The sequence below is a fragment of the Nicotiana tomentosiformis genome, chromosome 9, assembly GCF_000390325.3.
Source record: "Nicotiana tomentosiformis chromosome 9, ASM39032v3, whole genome shotgun sequence".
Taxonomy (NCBI): Eukaryota; Viridiplantae; Streptophyta; class Magnoliopsida; order Solanales; family Solanaceae; genus Nicotiana; species Nicotiana tomentosiformis.
Genome location: NC_090820.1, coordinates 68,286,376 through 68,303,275, shown reverse-complemented (window position 1 = coordinate 68,303,275; position 16,900 = coordinate 68,286,376).

The following is a 16,900-nucleotide window of genomic DNA, read 5'->3' as shown; positions in this document are numbered from 1 at the left end:
ATAGCATTACATTTACGTATCGCTAATTGGATCATGCCAAAAGAAGGAAGGATCAGCCTTAACATACTTGAACTGATACTCTTAGAATTTGCAATTCACGCTTTACAGAATCAACAACCAACGTTATCTATATTTGGTATGGAATTGTTTTGCTCTTTGAAGAACTCACGACCAGCCACTCTCTACAAGACATTCAATTGGGTTTTACGGCACACATGAATTCCTATTGAAGAAACCTGAAGCAGACTAATCGTAGTAAGATGGCAACCCATGATCAGCGCAATCCCTAAGAGATTTAATTTAGTTCTTGAACCTTAGTCCTTTGTTACTAAGGAATAAGCATCTCACTAGTTGTAAGAAATATTTAGTGGGTGTGGCCCACTTAGTGGATCACTAAGACACTTTAAATCCTTCAAAATGTGACATCTATGCAAGACTTAAGTGTCACTTTAAACATGATGGGGCGCTGCCACGTTTTTGCACTTAAACTTATACAAATTTTCACCCCTTTTCCTTAATCAACTTATTAATCCCCAACTAATCCAATAATTAACCAATTATCCACATAAGTAAGAATTATCTCAAATTACATAAAATACTACTCACTTTTAACACGCTTTGTACACCTTACTATTATGGTCATGTGGAACCATATAAAATCAATACATACACTATTATTTCATTAAAACATCCGTGTAAAAATACATATTTTCTCAACATCTAATTTTCCTAATCTCATATAAAGAGTTCAAATTTTCGTACGCATAATTCTTAAAATGGTAAAAGATAACCTTCTTTTCTTGTGAGAAAATAATTTCTATCTTTACAATAAAGAAAATCTCATAAACTTTCTCATACTGTGTGTATTATCTAAAGCATATTCGAAAGTAGTAATATTAATACCTATATAAAATCATATTTTTCAAACCTTTTTTCAATAATATTCCACTAAAAATACCATATCAAATGTATATAACGGTATCAAGGTCGTTAAATTTACGAGGTCTTACAATAACATAGTCACAAATCCTGTATAATCTCATGAATGTTCTTAATCCCTGCAAGCTCATATGGATTACTACGACTCATCCTAATATCAAAGTACGGGATGTAACATCCTTCCCCCCTTTAGAAATACTCGTCCTCGAATGTTAACTCTTAGAGATTTACAATACTTTTGCTAGGGTCTCCTTTGTAAACTAAACTAAAATCCAATCTCTATCTGAAGTCTCGACTATTCACAATCTTTTGTACATGAGTATCTCGTATCTTCTTCACATTTACCTTTCTCAGTTTTCAATCTCGCATCGTATCTTCTGTTTCTTTCATAACATCCGTTCCACATGAATGGAAATTACGCCTTAAAGCTCTACTATGATACCTGCACCTCTGGTGCATACAAAATCTGGTGAAAGCTTCATACTGACTTCTTACGACTCAGCTCTATTGCACGATATGGAAACTAAAGAATGGTAATATTTACTAAATGCCCTACAATCTCTCAATTATAAATGTAGAGCGCAACACACCCATAAGTGAGACTCTACTAGGCACGACTTTTTAGACTCCCTAGGACACCACTAGCTCTTATACCACTTTGTCAGGCCCCATACCTGGGGAGGCGTGGCTGGCACCCGGTGCCGTACTAGCCTGAGCGAACCACTCTATTAATTTTGTTTTGTAACTATACTGGGTCAACATGTCCAAAACTCGTAATGTATAACTATAAGTGAGTAAACACTTCTGAACGAACCATCATTCTTAAAACATGAATACATATGAGCCGTCAAGGTCTCTGACATACTGTACAAAATGAACCTTTGTCTACAAAGCCTCTAAGATTAATTGACATCAAATTGGACAGGGTACCGGCCCACCCATAACTCTGTAGAAAAACTCGGACACGATGACTCATAGGCTCGGCTGCACTCCGAATGAGGTGGAGTCTTACGGATCCTTCACTGAATGCCAATCTCGTCTACTATGAGGGCTCATGAAATTGATTATCTATACATGCAGGCATGAATGCAGCGTGCCCGACAAATTGATGTCAGTACGAATAATGTACTAACTATGTAAGGTAGAACTGAAACAGAACAATAAGTCAACATTAATTAAAGACATATAAGAATTAACATGAATCTCTGAAGTGCCACCGTATATGCATACTTATTATACTTACATATAAAACGCTTCTCTTTGAAACTATTTCTATTATCCATATCGTATGATGCATGGCTGCCCGACTGATCAGTGGTAACTTCCCGACCAGTCGTAGCGCGGTAGTAAATGCATGACTGCCCGACCGGCCGTAGCTCAGTGGTAAATATGTAACTGCCTAACTGGCTATAGCTTGGTGGTAAATGTGTAACTGCCAAACCGGCCGTAGCACGGTGGTAAATGCATGAAGAAGCATGTATCACTATATGATAAACATTATCATCTCTATGATATACCTCAATAGGGACTTAGGAACATACTTAGACATGCTTGAATATCACTTAATAGGAATGAATAGCGTAGATATCCTTAACTGCTAAGAGTAAAATCACTTATGGAATAGCATTATGTTTACCTATCGTTACATGTATCATGCCAAAAGAAGAAAGGATTATCCTTAACATACCTGAACCGATTCTATTAGAATTTGCAATTCACGCTTTAAATAATCAACAACCAATGTTATCTATATTTGGTATGGAATTGTTTTGCTCTTTAAAGAACTCACGACCAGCCACTCTCTATAAGAGATTCAAATGGGTTTTAAGGCACAATTATTTCATACACTATTATTTCATTAAAACATCCGTGTAAAAATACATATTTTCTCAACTTCTAATTTTCCTAATCTCATATAAAGAGTACAAATTTTCGTACATATAATTCTTAAAATGGTAAAAGATAACCTTCTTTTGTTGTGAGAAAATAATTTCTATCTTTACAATAAAGAAAATCTCATAAACTTTCTCATACTGTGTGTATTATCTAAAGCATATTCGAAAGTAGTAATATTAATAACTATATAAAATCATATTTTTCAAACCTTTTTTTCAAAACTATTCCACTAAATATACCATATCAAATGTATATAACGGTATCAAGGTCGTTAAATTTACGAGGTCTTACAATAACATAGTCACAAATTCTGTATAATCTCATGAATGTTCTTAATCCCTGCAAGCTCATATGGATTACTACGACTCATCCTAATATCAAAGTACGGGATGTAACATCCTTCCCCCCTTTAGAAACACTCGTCCTCGAATGTTAACTCTTAGAGATTTACAATACTTTTGCTAGGGTCTCCTTTGTAAAATAAACTAAAATCCAATCTCTATCTGAAGTCTCGACTCTTCACAATCTTTTGTACATGAGTATCTCGTATCTTCTTCACATTTACCTTTCTCAGTTTTTAATCTCGCATCGTATCTTCTATTTCTTTCATAACCTCCGTTGCACATTAATGGAAATTACGCCTTAAAGCTCTACTATGATACCTGCACCTCTGGTGCATACAAAATCTGGTGAAAGCTTCATACTGACTTCTTACGACTCAGCTCTATTGCACGATCTGGAAACAAAAGAATGGTAATATTTCCTAAATACCCAATAGCCTCTCAATTATAAATGTGGAGCGCAACACACCCATAAGTGAGACTCTACTAGGCATGACTTTTTAGACTCCCTAGGACACGACTAGCTCTGATACCACTTTGTCACACCCCAAACCTGGGGAGGCGTGGCTGGCACCCGGTGCCGTACTAGCCCGAGCGAACCACTCTGTTAATTTTGTTTTGTAACTATACCGGGTCAACATGTCCAAAACTCGTAATGTATAACTATAAGTGAATAAACACTTATGAACGAACAATCATTCTTAAAACATGAATACATATGAGCCGTCAAGGTCTCTGACATACTGTACAAAATGAAACTTTGTCTACAAAGCCTCCAAGATTAATTGACATCAAATTGGACAGGGTACCGGCCCACCCATAACTCTGTAGAAAAACTCGGACACGATGACTCATAGGCTCGGCTGCACTCCGAATGAGGTGGAGTCTTACGGATCCTTCACTGAATGCCAATCTCGTCTACTATGAGGGCTCATGAAATTGATTATCTATACATGCAGGCATGAATGCAGCGTGCCCAACAAAAGGATGTCAGTACGAATAATGTACTAACTATGTAAGGTAGAACTGAAACATAACAATAAGTCAACATTAATTAAAGACATATAAGAATTAACATGAATCTCTGAAGTGCCACCGTATATGCATACTTATTATACTTACATATAAAATACTTCTCTTAGAGACTATTTGTATTATCCATATCGTATGATGCATGGCTGCCCGACCGGCCATAGCTCGGTAGTAAATATGTAACTGCCTAACTGGCTGTAGCTCGGTGGTAAATGTGTAACTGCCAAACCGGCCGTAGCTCTGAGGTAAATGCAGGACTGCCCGACCGGCCGTAGCACGGTGGTAAATGCAAAAAGAAGCATGTATCACTATATGATAAAACATTATCATCTCTATGATATACCTCAATATGGACTTAGGAACATACTTAGGCATGCTTGAATATCACTTAATAGGAATGAATAGCATAGATATCCTTAACTGCTAAGAGTAAAATCACTTATGGAATAGCATTATGTTTACCTATCGTTACATGTATCATGCCAAAAGAAGAAAGGATTAGCCTTAACATACCTGAACCGATTCAATTAGAATTTGCAATTCACACTTTAAATAATCAACAACCAATGTTATCTATATTTGGTATGGAATTGTTTTGCTCTTTAAAGAACTCACGACCAGCCACTCTCTATAAGAGATTCGAATAGGTTTTAAGGCACAATTATTTCATACACTATTATTTCATTAAAGCATCCGTGTAAAAATACATATTTTCTCAACTTCTAATTTTCCTAATCTCATATAAAGAGTACAAATTTTCGTACGCATAATTCTTAAAATGGTAAAAGATAACCTTCTTTTCTTGTGAGAAAATAATTTCTATCTTTACAATAAAGAAAATCTCATAAAATTTCTCATACTGTGTGTATTATCTAAAGCATATTCGAAAGTAGTAATATTAATAACTATATAAAATCATATTTTTCAAAACTATTCCACTAAAAATACCATATCAAATGTATATAACGGTATCAAGGTCGTTAAATTTACGAGGTCTTACAATAAAATAGTCACAAATCCTCTATAATCTCATGAATGTTCTTAATCCCTGCAAGCTCATATGGATTACTACGACTCATCCTAATATCAAAGTACGGGATGTAACATCCTTCACCCCTTTAGAAACACTCATCCTCGAATGTTAACTCTTAGAGATTTACAATACTTTTGCAAGGGTCTCCTTTGTAAACTAAATTAAAATCCAATCTCTATCTGAAGTCTCGACTATTCACAATCTTTTGTACATGAGTATCTCGTATCTTCTTCACATTTACCTTTCTCAGTTTTCAATCTCGCATCGTATCTTCTGTTTCTTTCATAACCTCCGTTGCACATTAATGGAAATTACGCCTTAAAGCTCTACTATGTTACCTGCACCTCTGGTGCATACAAAATCTGGTGAAAGCTTCATACTGACGTCTTACGACTCAGCTCTATTGCACGATCTGGAAACAAAAGAATGGTAATATTTCCTAAATACCCTATAGCCTATCAATTATAAATGTGGAGCGCAACACACCCATAAGTGAGACTCAACTAGGCACGACTTTTTAGACTCCCTAGGACACGACTAACTCTGATACCACTTTGTCACGCCCCAAACCTGGGGAGGCGTGGCTGGCACCCGGTGCCGTACTAGCCCGAGCGAACCACTCTGTTAATTTGTTTTGTAACTATACTGGGTCAACATGTCCAAAACTCGTAATGTATAACTATAAGTGAATAAACACTTATGAACGAACCATCATTCTTAAAACATGAATACATATGAGCCGTCAAGGTCTGTGACATACTGTACAAAATGAACCTTTGTCTACAAAGCCTCTAAGATTAATTGACATCAAATTGGACAGGGTACCGGCCCACCCATAACTCTGTAGAAAAACTCGAACACGATGACTCATAGGCTCGGCTGCACTCCGAATGAGGTGGAGTCTTACGGATCCTTCACTGAATGCCAATCTCGTCTATTATGAGGGCTCATGAAATTGATTATCTATACATGCAGGCATGAATGCAGCGTGCCCAACAAAAGGATGTGAGTACGAATAATGTACTAACTATGTAAGGTAGAACTGAAACATAACAATAAGTCAACATTAATTAAAGACATATAAGAATTAACATGAATCTCTGAAGTGCCACCGTATATGCATACTTACATATAAAATGCTTCTCTTTGAAACTATTTCTATTATCCATATCGTATGATGCATGGCTGCCCAACTAATCAGTGGTAACTTCCCGACCAGTCGTAGCGCGGTAGTAAATGCATGACTGCCCGACCGGCCGTAGCTCAGTGGTAAATATGTAACTCCCTAACTGGCTGTAGCTCGGTGGTAAATATGTAACTGCCCAACCGACCGTAGCTCGGTAGTAAATGCATGACTGCCCGACTGGGCGTAGCACGGTGGTAAATGCATAAAGATGCATGTATCACTATATTATATACATTAACATCTCTATCATATACCTCAATAGGGACTTAGGAACATACTTAGACATGTTTGAATATCACTTTATAGGAATGAATAACGTAGATATCCTTAACTACTAAGAGTAGAATCAATTATGGAATAGCATTACATTTATGTATCGTTACTTGGATCATGCCAAAATAAGGAAGGATCAGCCTTAACATACTTGAACTGATACTCTTAGAATTTGCAATTCACGCTTTACAGAATCAACAACCAACGTTATCTATATTTGGTATGGAATTGTTTTGCTCTTTGAAGAACTCACGACCAGCCACTCTCTACAAGACATTCAATTGGGTTTTAAGGCACAATTATTTCATACACTATTATTTCATTAAAACATCCGTGTAAAAATACATATTTTCTCAACTTCTAATTTTCCTAATCTCATATAAAGAGTACAAATTTTCGTACGCATAATTCTTAAAATGGTAAAAGATAACCATCTTTTCTTGTGAGAAAATAATTTATATCTTTACAATAAAGAAAATCTCTCGTACTCTGTGTGTATTATCTAAAGCATATTCGAAAGTAGTAATATTAATAACTATATAAAATCATATTTTTCAAACCTTTTTTCAAAACTATTCCACTAAAAATACCATATCAAATGTATATAACGGTATCAAGGTCGTTAAATTTACGAGGTCTTACAATAACATAGTCACAAATCCTCTATAATCTCATAAATGTTCTTAATCCCTGCAAGCTCATATGGATTACTACGACTCATCCTAATATCAAAGTACGGGATGTAACATCCTTCCCCCCTTTAGAAACACTCGTCCTCGAATGTTAACTCTTAGAGATTTACAATACTTTTGCTAGGGTCTCCTTTGTAAACTAAACTAAAATCCAATCTCTATCTGAAGTTTCGACTATTCACAATCTTTTGTACATGAGTATCTCGTATCTTCTTCACATTTACCTTTCTCAGTTTTCAATCTCGCATCGTATCTTCTGTTTCTTTCATAACCTCCATTCCACATTAATGGAAATTACGCCTTAAAGCTCTACTATGATACACGCACCTCTGGTGCATACAAAATCTGGTGAAAGCTTCATACTGACTTCTTACGACTCAGCTCTATTGCACGATATGGAAACAAAAGAATGGTAATATTTACTAAATGCCCTATAACCTCTCAATTATAAATGTAGAGCGCAACACACCCATAAGTGAGACTCTACTAGGCACGACTTTTTAGACTCCCTAGGACACCACTAGCTCTTATACCACTTTGTCAGGCCCCATACCTGGGGAGGCGTGGCTGGAACCCGGTGCCGTACTAGCCCGAGCGAACCACTCTGTTAATTTTGTTTTGTAACTATACTGGGTCAACATGTCCAAAACTCGTAATGTATAACTATAAGTGAGTAAACACTTATGAGCGAACCATCATTCTTAAAACATGAATACATATGAGCCGTCAAGGTCTGTGACATACTGTACAAAATGAACCTTTGTCTACAAAGCCTATAACATTAATTGACATCAAATTGGACAGGGTACCGGCTCACCCATAACTCTGTAGCAAAACTCGGACACGATGACTCATAGGCTCGGCTGCACTTCGAATGAGGTGGAGTCTTACGGATCCTTCACTGAATGCCAATCTCGTCTACTATGAGGGCTCATGAAATTGATTATCTATACATGCAGACATGAATGCAGCGTGCCCAACAAAAGGATGTCAGTATGAATAATGTACTAACTATGTAAGGTAGAACTGAAACATAACAATAACTCAACATTAATTAAAGACATATAAGAATTAACCTGAATCTCTGAAGTGCCACCGTATATGCATACTTATTATACTTACATATAAAATGCTTATCTTTGTAACTATTTCTATTATCCATATCGTATGATGCATGGCTGCCCAACTGATCAGTGGTAACTTCCCGACCAGCCGTAGCGTGGTAGTAAATGCATGACTGCCCGACCGGCCATAGCTCAGTAGTAAAAATGTAACTGCCCAACTGGCTGTAGCTCGGTGGTAAATGTGTAACTGCCAAACCGGCCGTAGATCGGAGGTAAATGCAGGACTGACCGACCGGCCGTGGCACGGTGGTAAATGCATAAAGAATCATGTATCACTATATGATAAACATTATCATCTCTATGATATACCTCGACTGGGACTTAGGAACATACTTAGACATGCTTGAATATCACTTAATAGGAATGAATAGCATAGATATCCTTAACTGCTAAGACTAAAATCACTTATGCAATAGCATTATGTTTACATATCGTTACATGGATCATGCCAAAAGAAGAAAGGATTAGCCTTAACATACCTGAACCGATTCTCTTAGAATTTGCAATTCACGCTTTTAATAATCAACAACCAATGTTATCTATATTTGGTATGGAATTGTTTTGCTCTTTAAAGAACTCACGACTAGCCACTCTCTATAAGAGATTCAATTGGGTTTTATGGCACACATGAATTCCTATTGAAGAAACCTGCAGCAAACTAATTGTAGTAAGATGGCAACTCATGATCAGCCCACTCCCTAAGAGATTTAATTCAATTCTTGATCTTTAGTCCTTTGTTACTAAGGAATAAGCATCTCACTAGTTGTAAGAAATCTTTAGTGGGTGTGGCCCACTTAGTGGATGACTAAGCCACTTTAAATCCTTTAAAATGTGACATATATGCAAGACTTAAGTGTCACTTTAAATATGATGGGGTGCTGCCACGTTTTTGCACTTAAACATATCCAAATTTCACCCCTTTTCCTTAATCAACTTATTAATCCCCCACTAATCCAATAATTAATAAATTGTCCATATAAGTAAGAATTATCTCAAATTACTTAAAATACTACTCACTTTTAATACACTTTGTATACCTTACTATTATGGTCATGTGGTACCATATAAAATCAATACATACACTATTAATTTTTTAAGCCATCCGTGTAAAAATACATATTTTCTCAACTTCTAATTTTCCTAATCTCATATAAAGAGTACAAATTTTCGTACACTTAATTCTTAAAATGGTAAAAGATAACCTTCTTTTCTTGTGAGAAAATAATTTATATCTTTACAATAAAGAAAATCTCATATTATGTGTATTATTTAAAGCATATTCAAAAGTTGTAATATTAATAACTATATAAAATCATATTTTTCAAACCTTCATTTAAAAAAATGTTCCACTCAAAATACCATATCAAATGTATATAACGGTATCAAGGTTGTTAAACTTACAGGGTCTTACACTAACATAGTCACGAATCCTCTATAATCTCATGAATGGTCTTAATCCCTTCAAGCTCATATGGATTAGTACAACTCATCCTAATATCAAAGTACAGGATATAATATATAACATCAAAATCCACTTCAAACCAAACTTATGATATTTTAGAACTTCCAAATGGCCAACTTCTCATAATAGGCGCTGAAATGCTTTCGTACCTCTCGATACACAAAGCGAACACACGCTCATGTCCAAAATCATCATACGAACCTATTTGAACCTTCAAATCCCGATTTTTAGGTCATTTACACAAAAGTCAAACCTTAGTCAATTATTTTTTTATTTCAACTTAAAGCATCTGAATTTAGAATTTTCATTCCAAATCAATTCTGAACTTCCCGAAATTAGATTCTGACTATGTGTACAAGTCATAATACATGAAGTGACGTGACTCAAGTCCTAAAACTGCCGAACGACATGCAAGATCTTAACACGACAAATCGGGTCGTTACAATAAGCCTGCTGAATGCGAGAAACGTCAGTGGGTTATTTTCTTTGTGTATACAGCTGCTTATTAGGCCTATATTTGTTTCAGTTTGCAATATTTGAGCATGTATTCTTTCATTTGGGCCAGTAATAACTTGTAATCACAAACAAATGGAGATTAGTAGAAACTGGGGGGGCTGGTATATTCTATTCTTCGCATGTAGAAAACATTTATATAGGGCCTTAATTTGTTTACTTGCCATTTATTTGCGCCATGTGTTGATTTGCTTGCCTATTCTCTTAAAAATCATGACTTAGGGCTAATGAAGCATCTTAACTTGCAAATGTTAGAAAATATGCCTATAGGAACTACAACAAAAATTGTTGATTGTTACACCTAGATACCATATCTATAGGACCTAAATATTGTTAATCAAAATTACCGTTGTTGCTAGTTTTATCATACTACCTCCTAGACATCATGCCTATAAGAATAAATAAAACATGTGTGTTCTCAACTACTTTGTTGCCAAGATGCTACTATTTAGAGATCATGCCGATATGATATTACCATTCAATCTAGAAAGCATGTCTATAGGACCAAAATGAATAATTTTATGTTTTTAATAGAGTCGGTACCCAGACACAAATCGTGTAGTGATCATATGTTTAGGAAGCTGTCAGTCACCAAGAGATCATGCCTATAGGATCTTTAACAGAATTTTGTATTGAAATCAGCACCTTTGTCAAAATAGTCCGCCTAGAAAACACTTCCTATTGAACGTTATATCAACCTTTGAATCGTTCAATCACATAGAAATCATGCCTATAGGTCTTGCACAATTCAATATACTATAACATCAAACCTCCTCATCTATAGTTGCCTGCCTAATAATTTGAACACTGTTATAGTAAGCTCATAATTGGCTGTGTGCATCTTTGTCTATGTGAGGAGGCCAACTTTAGTCCTTAATTGTTAACTATGTGTAGTCCGAATTGTTTTTAACGGTGTCCATATTTTTAGCATTTGAGCATCCAGGGAAGTCTAGAACTACAAAAGTAGTAGGTTCAAAGCCTCCTGGACCATAGACATGGGAAGGGTAAAGAACACATCGGACAAGTTTTAGAATTAAATTAGAACTCTCTTAGGCAAACAACTTCAAGATAGCAATCTGGTAGCAAGAGATGATAGCTTGTGCCCACTGAATAATATGAGCAACTCTTACACTTAAGGGAGTTGCAGAGTATTATTTATGTTGCACAGGGTAATCCTTTAGGCTAAAAAAAATTAGAACCCCCCATAGTTACTATTTATACACCTATTTGTGCAAACTTAGACCAAACTAGGACATATCTTGTAATCTTCAAAGGGCGTATCAATTATTTATGTGTAACCCACCTCTTTCTCTTTAGTATTTATTATAATTGGATGTTTGGATTCCTTGTTACAATTTATATGATCACATTGGATAATTGTAATTCAATAATATCCACATAGCGTAAAATACGGGACCAACAGTTGTGGACCTCGAAAAGTGCCTAACACCTTCTCTTTGAGGTAATTTGAGCCTTTACCCGATCTTTGGTGGCACGGACTAGTTAAAACAGAGTTATTAGCAAAGATGTGCCCTAACGCACCTCAAAACCATTAGGTGTCGACTTTTCTCTTTTAATACCCATCTAAAAGAGTTGTCACGTATCGAAACCCGCTTTCGCGAGAAAACATAGTGCGACAGCATGGAGACTCTGTTGGTGACATACTAAGGCTCTTACCATAAAGAATTTTCACTTGTGTGGATTGGTCAATTATTTGTAATATGCTAACTTCTTCCCTTTGTCTTTTCCTTTGTCTATTCTTTCTCTTTTTTATGGCATTATTTACTACCCTTATGTGTTTTCACTATGGAAAATATCTGACTACATGTTATTAGTTTTTTCATAAAGCATGCTTTCAAAATCATACTCCACTCATGCCTATCGTCAATAAAGCGATGCTTGATGAGTGCCCGCATTTTCCGAAAAATACCCTTTTTAAATTGGAAAGGCTTATTAACGGTAGACTAGTCGATAAGCGGTGCAGTCACAACATCTGGCCAAATAGAGAATTGATTGGGCCACTATGTTCTGGGATTAAAAGAGATATGTGTTCCGATTTGGCAATATAGAAATGACTCCTCTTGTAGAATAAATTGTGGGTTTTGCCAATCTTCCATGGGATAATCCAAGTCTATTGGTGCCAGAAAATCGTACTCCACACGGTTTTCGAAAAATGATAGGGTTCAAGAAAGATGATGAGTTAGGTTGGTTATATAAATCCTACATCCCTTTTGAGTTTCTCTATAAACGGTATGGACACAACAAATCATATCTCTTGCATCATGAGGAGTTGGCTATCACCTCTTTGGGATGGGTTCATCATCTAGTTTATGTCTTCATAGTTTACTTTCTGGGTTTGCTAGTTTTTTTAATGCTAGGAGGGAAAATTCACACTCGTTTGGCCATGATCTCCAGGACCATGATGAAAGTTGATCAAGGGTTAGAGATATACCATTATTATTATGATACTATGTGAGATGTATCGAGCCTTGGATCGGTGCAAACATGGGTTTGGACATTTTTAGGGTTACATTCTTCTACTATAGGTTTGGCCGCTAGAGTATTTTCAGAGGGCAAGCTGCCATCATGAGCTCTTGCGTAGACTACTGAATGATCATCCAAAGAAGATGGCGTTTACTATGGATAGGTTTGCAAAGCCTGGGAATGCTGAGGGGTGGGTAAGCTTCTTTAGTAATCTGACTTACCAACAAGTGCATTGGATATTTGAGTGGTTTCCCATTAAAGAATTCATAATCAGGTCCAAAGGGACCACTCATTTAGTGTTGATTGAGTTACGAGGTATTTACCCTTACACTCCTATAAGTGTAATAAGGCAAGATGGAAGGAAGAAAGTCATACCTCGGGTTTCTAATATGATTCAGTATAAGTCAGATTTCAAAGGGGACATTATTCCATTCAAGTTTGAGGCCGAACACATGTGGAACCAAAATATCATTATAGATGGACAGACTATCGAACCACGTCGGGCATATGTATTAATACCTTTCATTATTAGAGGACGACATAACTGGGGACGTCAAACCGAGAGTCTATTTGAAATATAGAATCATAGATGAGGTGGTCGAGGCTCAGTTAAAGTACAAGAATCTATGCAAAAGAGTGTTTGAATATGAGGCCAATCATCTGGAACATCATAAGATAGACATGGAGGCAATAAAATAATGGAAGGAGATTGAAAACAAGTTGACAGAGAGGTTCGAGCACTTAGAGTAAAGGTTGATGGAATTGGAAGGAAATATGTGGAAGAGGCTTTGGGATAGCCAAGGTCTGGGATATGATGAACGAGGGAAGCTGGCGATGCCATACTTGCTGCTCGACATGTGTGACCCTAGGATTGTGATTGATTAAGCCAAAAGAGCAAAGCATGGAGAATGTCCTTCTAGGACCAAATATATTAGGAGGAAGTTTTGTTTACTTATTTCTAGTAAGATTTCGTTAGATTCCATGTAATAAGGCTTCATGCCATTAGTGACTTTATATTATTATTTTGGTTTAGTAAATATTGGTTTGAATTCGTTTTCGCATTAATGAAATGAGGCAATATTAGCATAAATGTTCTCCAAGTTTACTTGTCTCTTGGACTACCTCGGGCATAGCGAGGTCCCCAAATTAGGACTGGAACTATTGAATGTCTTACGTGCTACTTGCTCTAATATTGCAAACACACTTAGATTTTTGTCTTACTAACTTGGCAACCTTTTGTTTTTTTTTCTTTCTTTTGATTATTCCTATTCCCAAAGGTTGGTTGGTGCATTCTGGCATTATCAGCGTATCACACCAGATCCATAGGTCCTCCACCTCCTCATCCACTTAACAACATCAAAAGTAAAGGCAAAGGAATGATGGACAATTTGAGTGGGAATCGAAAGGACAATGCTACTATAGAAGAGAATGTCGATACTTCAGACGGAAGAAGTTTACAAGGACAAAATGATTTAGTTCTGCAGTTGGAGCAGAAGATCTTGCAGTTACAAGGCGAGCCCGAGCAGGTCCGAAATCTTGTAAACCTCTCTCTTACTTTGAATGTCCCCGACATCAACCATCAGAACACCACCACCCATAACGAAACACCACTCCAACATAACCAACCCAAAAATCCACCACCCTCAGCTCCACAAAATCCTCCCACAACGAATCAATACCACAACCCGGCACCCCCTCTAAACCTTAACCCTCAACCATTACAAACTCCTAAGCAACACCACCATAATACGACCCAGTATCCGCAAACCACTACCTATCATTCCCCTTGGAATGTGCCAGAACCTACACCCGATCAACCTCAGACCTTAATCAATGATGAACCATACACTCAAGTCTAGGAACACACCAAGGCAACCCAATATACGTGGAGACCGTACCACATAAGCCATAGTATACAATATATATACCCGATCCAACTGAGAAGGACATGCTCCTCCGAAACATGGCTGAAGAGTTAAAGAAGTTGACCGGAACAGTCCAGAACGTTGAGGGTGGAAAATGTGTTGAAGGGTTGAATTATGAAGATTAGTGTATCCAGCCAGATGTGGAGCTACCGGAGGGTTACAACCCTCCTAAGTTTGAGATGTTCGATGGCACTGGTGACCCCAAAGTGCATTTGAGGACTTACTGTGATAAATTGGTGGGAGTGGGCAAGAACGAGTAAATCCACATAAAGTTATTCATGCAAAGGCTCACTAAGGATGCTTTATCCGTGTACACTAGTTAGAATCCAAAGAAGTGATCTAACTGGGTAAGCATGGCATCTGATTTTATGGACAGATTCAGTTTTAATACAAAAAGGGTGCCAGACGTCTTCTATAGCCAGAACCTCAAGAAGTAGCCAATGAAGACCTTCCGTGAGTTTGCTACCCACTGGATATCAGAGGCCGCCATGGTGAGGCTTCCATTAGAAGAAGAACAAATGAACAAGTTTTTTGTCATAGCGCAAGATCCTCAATACTATAAGAGATTGATTGTTATAGTGAATCACAAATTCTCCGACATCATCAAGTTGGAAGAAAGAATAGAGGAATGCATCAATAGTGGTATGGTTACTAATTTAGAAGCACTGCAAGCTACCAGCAAAGACTTACATTCCAGGGGAATTTTAATGAAAAAGGAAATGGGTGCCGTGATGGTAGTCCACGACCCTAAGTCTCCCCTTACCTACAGGACACCTCCACCAACATATAAACCCTCACCTCCAAAATACCCTTACCCCGCCACCACCTATTACACCTACAATACCCTGCCATCATACTACCAGTCACCCCCCCCCTGACCGTCAGATATACCCAAAAAACCCAACCAAATATCGACCGCAGAACTCCTAAACAATACACCCCTATTGCTAAACCCATAGCCCAATTATTTAAGAGAATGAAGGCCGCTGGTTATGTCACTCCCATTCCTACAGCTGCTATTGAAAACCCTTCTCAGTGGGTCAACCCCAGCATGACTTATGCCTATCCATCAGACATGAAGGTACATACTATCAAGGAATGGCGCATGTTGAAAGATAAAATCCAGTCATTGATTGAAACCAAGGTTGTACAACCGAAGGAGTCTGCACTGAATATCTGCAATAACCCCCTTCCTGATCACAGAGGTGAAGCAGTGAATGTGATTGAGACTGATGAATAATAGGACCAGGAAAGATCCATCAGCCGTATCCGAAAGGGTGACACTCCCAAGACATCTCCTGTCACACTTTCACGAATTGTGGTGTAGACCAAGGCACCGTTCGAGGTCGAGGTAGCTACATGCTTAACTGTGATTGTAGCTCCATCACCATCCTATGAGTTTGATGTTGTTCCATGGGATTACGTAGCAGAAGAAAGTAGAAAAGGAAAAGACAAGATGGAAGAGACGGGTGCCGCCTAGGGGATGACCAGAATCGGCAGGGTTTACACACTAGAAAAACATGGAGGAAAGAGTAAGGAAACCACACCAAAACCACTTGTTGTGGAGACAGGAATTGATGATCTTTGGAGGAAGGTACAGGTGAGGGAGTACTCTGTTGTTTATCACCAAAATAATACTCCCGCCTAAATATCTATCCTGTCATTGTTACAGAATTCAGATGTACACAAGAATGCCTTGATGAAGGTGTTAAGTGATGCTTATGTACCTACTGGTATTACTAGTGGAGAGATGGAAAAAATAGTAGGACAGGTACTGTAGAGTCACAAGATCACTTTCCTTAAAGATGAGCTGCCGCATGAAGGATTGAGTCATAAAAAGTATTGCACATCACTATGCAATATGAAGATAAGTTCATTGCTCAGGTTTTGATCGATAGGGGTTCAAGTCTGAACATATGCCCTTTGACTACTCTGAAAAGATTTGGTATAGGTCTATAGGAGATACGAATGGGAAGCATGAATGTGAAAGCATTTGATTG